General features: G+C 28.4%; 1 long non-coding RNA gene across 3 annotated transcripts; it reads left to right on the forward strand.

Moving 5' to 3' along the window:
• Window positions 1–3,816: 3,816 nt before the first annotated feature.
• Window positions 3,817–5,491, forward strand: LOC143206898 (uncharacterized). Of its 3 annotated transcripts, none has more exons than XR_013008558.1 (4): window positions 3,817–4,129; window positions 4,207–4,280; window positions 4,336–4,444; window positions 4,762–5,491. It is a non-coding gene; the product is annotated as an uncharacterized LOC143206898 (long non-coding RNA). The 3 variants fall into 3 exon arrangements; XR_013008557.1 differs by having other exon boundaries at window positions 3,817–4,053; window positions 4,115–4,280; XR_013008556.1 differs by having other exon boundaries at window positions 3,817–4,280.
• Window positions 5,492–5,862: the final 371 nt, after the last annotated feature.

Consider the following 5,862-nt stretch of genomic DNA (forward strand, 5'->3'; position numbering starts at 1 on the left):
GCAAAGATGTTCCGGTTAGTTAAAGCAGATTTTCGTGGGTGTTATTGTTGACGAAATGGCGAAGGAAATTTAAAACTAAAATTACTTTGTACTATTACACAATTCAATTAATACATATAGTATTATCTATTTGCAAACATTTAAAATTCACACTATTTCACTGTTTCATATTTCAAAGAACATCATGATTATATCAGTAGAACTTGAAAAAAAGGAGAGCTAGCTGCATATCATTTTCGCTAACATTTAAAACAATAAAATCTTAAAAGCTTTTTAAACATCGTTTTAACACTATGGGTAAGACTTCGTCATAATCCTGAATAAAGCAAATAATGCGAAACAGTGAAAAACAAGTACAAGGATAACTTCCAAACTAGTAAAACGTTATACTTAGATTATTGTATATCCGCATTGTTTATTTATGTTTGAACTTATTGACTTATTAGAAAGTAAAAAATATTTTAATTAATTAGATCTTACGTTAGATATGGTTAGTACAATCTTAGTTTATAAATTAATGTATTACGACTATTATGTTGCACTTTCATTAATAGTATGTATGTATTTCGCAAATTAAAATAAAACTATTACTTACGCTGAAGTTAAGAGTAACCCTAGTATGTTATACTATAGAAGTACAAGTAGGTCTACTGCTTTTTCTTTATGTTTGTTTTGTTACTATTATGTATTAATACGAAATATTGTATAACTTCGGAATGTCATTTGATTTCGAAGTTATTGTGTAACTTTTCGTTGGTTAAGTATTCATAACTAATCATAGTACTTTGTTTTGACAACGGTGAATTACTAGTTAGTTTGATGTTTTAGTGCAACCCCATACTTGCATCCCATAGGTCCAAATAGGCTTTATGATTGACTGATCCAATCTCTTTAATTTTAGGTCAAGTTGAGAGTATCATCCAACTAACCAGTGCAGTGGTTTGATTTTGAATCTGATCTACTCTGCTTTTTGTCTAACATGATGTATGTTTCTAATTTAACCTACCATTGAAATCAATGCCGAGGTATTTAACTGATTCTGCTCCAATTCTGCTCCAACCTAACTCAAATTAAAGTTCTGCTAAAAATAAGTGAATATTGTTAAAAACTTTAGATCAACATAACGAATGTTTTATAAATAATGATTCTAATTACATATATAGCAATGTAATAAGTTCAAGGAAAATAGGAAACTTAATTAATGGTTCTAAAACAAGTACTGAACTAAAAGCAACAGTTAAATAAGCTAAATTGTAATAGTCATTTCACACTAAGTGTGATTACAATATTCACAAAAATATATGGAAAAATATTATTTCATGAATTAAAAGAGAAATCTTAACCCTCTCATTATATCCCAGACGTTAACTTTTTTAAATATATTTGTTCCATACATAATAATATATATACAAAGTGTCAGTGTAACGTCGAAGATATTATGTAGCAAATGTAGCAAAATATGCTTTTAAAAAATCAAATAATGAATAGTATGACAAGTGATCGGAATAACACTATTGTAACGCAACAACAAGTTATTTATGACTCGATTTTTGATAATCTGTATCTGTAAAATATATTTTGTAAATCTTTAGATAAAGTGTCTTACTCATAAACAACAAAACACATTTACCAAATTCTAGAAAAACTCAAATATTGCATTAATAGTTATTACATATGTTATCACGTTCTTGTGATAATTGATTCAATATTCTACTAAATACGTAAAAAATAAAATTATTTAATAAACGTAAACCATAAAATTTTTAAAAATACTTTAAAGTAATTAGTTATTCACTTTTACTAAAATTGTTGAAAATATATAACATATTAATTATAATCTATATAACATCGAAGCAATAATTATCGATTAGAGTCTTACGATTCCATGACGAATATTTTACGAATTATTTAAAATTTACTTTTGTTATCTCCAAATATTTTTATAAAAACATCACTTAATTAATTTTTAACTAATATGATGGAATTTCCGAGGTATTAATAGGTACTTATTAGATAGGAAAGTGCTAAAACAATTAAATTATAATAAATTATCAAAGTGTTACTGGGGTATTTTCTGATAAAATGGAACGTTATTTTATCCAAGACAATGGAAGTTTTATTATTATGAGGTGACACATTAATAGTGTTTCATTATTTAAAGATATAAATAATAAAGTGATATTTTTCTAGTATTTTTCGTTATATTTAATAATGCATAATTTATTAGAAAAAATGGGAATACCTATGCAGTTGAATTTATCAGTTTGGTAAAATAGGGAATGTTTTGTAAGGAATGGAGGAATTGCCAGCTCACTAAGCTAACAGCTCACAGCTTGCTAACATAATATTAAGCACACATGTTACTACGCAGATGTTTCAAATATCTTCTTATTCATTATGACATCAAGTACCCGTGAAGGAAATAACTTGCTTATTTGAACTTAGATTGAACTATCTGTATGTTCGTTTCAAAGTATTATTGCTGTCTTAGAAGACTAAAAACTTTGCTCAGATACCTTTTCTATAGCACTTATTAAGCATAATTATAAAGAACAATGAAGATCAATAAAACTGAAGAACAATATTAAATAATATAAAGACTTTATTAAAAAAACACGCGAAATACAGACAGGCACTGTAAAAATTCGTACAAAATCTAAAGTGTACACAGTTATTACTAAATTACACCCAACCAGATATGCATTAGAAAAAAAGAAAATCACTTATAAGGAATAATTGAAGAATACTTTAATGCCATATATACGCTCTGGGGGTCGAGACATATCAGCGCAAAGGCTTCAACTTATCACATCTAAATGACACAACTACTACTGAAAAACCAAGTTGAATTGATCACTCTCCTATTATTTTGACAATGAGCGAAACAATAATAAATATAATTAATTTGTTATCACTAATTAACAAATGAAAATACTAAACTGTTTATCCACTGTAAACAAGTAAACAACTAGATATGGAAGCAGAATTGCTGGTGGCCATTTTACAAAAAACAATATGGAACAATGCTCCGATATTAATTTACACAAAGAAATAATATCTGCCCAAGAGAAATTAGAAGGCTTGTAGCAATTAAGCATAAAGCAAGAAAAGATGCCAATAAAGCAATTAATAAAAATGTCGCTATTACTATTACGTCCAATTGTTCTTAAAACGTCTCGAATCAATTATCGAAGAAAAGCAACTAATCCCAACTCACCAATTTGGATTTAGAAATAAAAACTGGACGATTGATCGAGTACATCCCATTATGCATTTAATTAAGAAAATAATGTTTGAAAAAATTTAAATTTCTTCAACTACATTTCTAGACGTAACTCAAGCCTTTGATAAAGTATAACGCGAGAGCATTGAATACAAATTAGAAAGTAAATTACCTAGTCAAATAATCCAGATTGTAAAATCCTACCTTACAGATCATTATATTACTGAGTGGACTAAAAAATAGCAAATAAAATAAAGTCCTACGAAGTCTCCACACGTGGATTTCACATACAGAAAGACCTACCAGTTACAATTGGTTCTTTAGTAATCCCATATGTACACACTGCAAAATAGTTGCATATGACATTGAATATTCAGCTCAAATAGCCAAAATAAGTAATAAATAACACGGACTTTTAGTCTACTTTAAATATATTTTGTTTTACAGAGAGAAATGGCGACTTGTTCAACGGCGATACAAAGTAGCACTCATAAAAAAAATAGAAATTTCACAATATAGGCAACCTTGGAGAAATGTTTTGTTGAGTTCAATCAACTGTAGAGCTGCGATCGCAAATTGTGATTGGCTAGCTTAAATTCCTGGTGCCGCCACTAACATGAAATGTGATTGGTCGATCAAATTGTGTAAAATCAGCATTTTCTATGGGCGTCCATTTTTATGTTGTTGTTTGTAGGTTATGGTTTTTGTTTAGATCACGAAATTTTCGTTTTACGTTGTGCATATTTTCATTTTTACATTAATTATTATGGAGTAATAATATAAAAATTGATGACAATGCGTCAGTGTAGTAAAAGATGTAGTGTACCGGGGTAAAATTCTACTATGGAAATTAGACATCGTTTCCCAAAGAATGATCTCGCTCCTTTCCAGAAATGGGTTGATCAAGTAAGTAGTAGTAAGTTACCTGGGTAAACCACAATGCAAATATATCAACGTCATGGTGTTTATTATGGACATTTTAGTGAAAAATTTAGAATTATTTTTCCTTCACGAACAGGTATTAGGGTAAATGCATATCCATCATTGGTTTTATCAGGTACATATAAAATTATCTATCTACTACATGTCTGTTTATATATTGTTGTTTACAGAAATTCAAAACCTTATGAAGATGTTAGTAGTAATAAAATTCAATTAATCTACCAAGTTGTTCGTATGCTGTCAGTGTAATGTCTCTACATAAAGAAGTCTTACAAGAAGGTAACAATTAATATAACTAGATAATTAATAGTAATAAATACTACTTTTAATTGTAAAATATCCCTAAAATATTTGCAATACTTTAACATTTTAGAACAATCAGTGTTCAATCATTTTATAGTAGAGGAATTATATATTTAAATTTGATTGCCTTGTTAAGAAAATATTTGTTATGGTGCCATCAATAAATTTAATTGCTACTTTTAGGGGATTTATTACCTTAAAGAAATCTATTTTGTCTAAATTTAGAAATAACTACATTTGTTTAACAAATCTTAACCAAGATTGCTTAAAGAATTTTGTTGGATCTATTAGAGGTCATGGAGGTAGAAACAGCATCCTTCCCCTAGTATGTTCGAGAAATTTTTAAAAGGGTTCATCACTTCAATTTTTTCACATCATTCTCCCGAAGAAAATTGTGAAGATGAACATGTTAGATAACTTATATTCTTTTTTAACGGGAGATCTAGTACCACTTGAGGTTGTTAAATCACCAGTTGAGTCTATATTTTCAGTTCCAGAGAATTTTGCTCTGAGGAAAACGAGTCTAATATTGTATTTTAGTCTTATTTCAGGCTATTTAACAAAACTTCTGAAAAAGAGGCAACATGCAATATTTGTCTATATTCTATATTAAGTAGTTCCACAGATTAAATACTCTAAAATCTAAATATTTTTAAAAAACACATAAATTTTTAGTGTTTCAACTGTCCAATCCATAATGATTTTCAATGCCAAATTTTAAGTTATTATGAAGTGTGATTGTATTTTTGGTTTAATGAAGTTAATGCAATATCAACAGGGAAGGATTTAAAGTTTACCTTCAATATATCAAGATAAGTTAGAACTCTAATAGATCCCATAAAATTGATGGCACTAAACATATATGGGAAGGCGTTATAGAAGAATTATAGATATTTTAATATTGCCTAGAATAGAGTTCATAATTGTTTTTTTTTTGCTTTTTGTTTATATATATTTATATTATTTACACTTATGTATATTTGTATAGGATTTTATTTTAATAAATTAATTTTAAAATTTAAATTTGATTTTTATTTAACTACTATTGGCCAATAAGTGTGACGTCACAAAATAATCAGGGGAAATGGCAGACCAATCAAAGCAAAGTATTTTCCTTACAGGTTTCTACATAACTATTTTAAACTAACCAATCAAATTCGCGTTGTCAGCGCCGCCAATGATTGGACTAAGAGAAATTTTGCCCCACTACTTACCATTGCAGTTGCACATCCCTGGTAGCACTGTGGATTTAAATATATTCTAACTAGCGCTGGAACTATCGACTGAAAATAGTCGAAACAATTAATAGCTTTGAAACAGTCGATAGTCAAAAAACTATTTTCAGTCAAATTCACGATTCGATTGTTTATTCAGTTCGTGATGTCAGACGAAGA

The sequence above is a fragment of the Rhynchophorus ferrugineus genome, unplaced genomic scaffold, assembly GCF_030347505.1.
Source record: "Rhynchophorus ferrugineus isolate W39M unplaced genomic scaffold, kcgeb_rfMv2 rfM1, whole genome shotgun sequence".
NCBI classification, from domain to species: Eukaryota; Metazoa; Arthropoda; class Insecta; order Coleoptera; family Curculionidae; genus Rhynchophorus; species Rhynchophorus ferrugineus.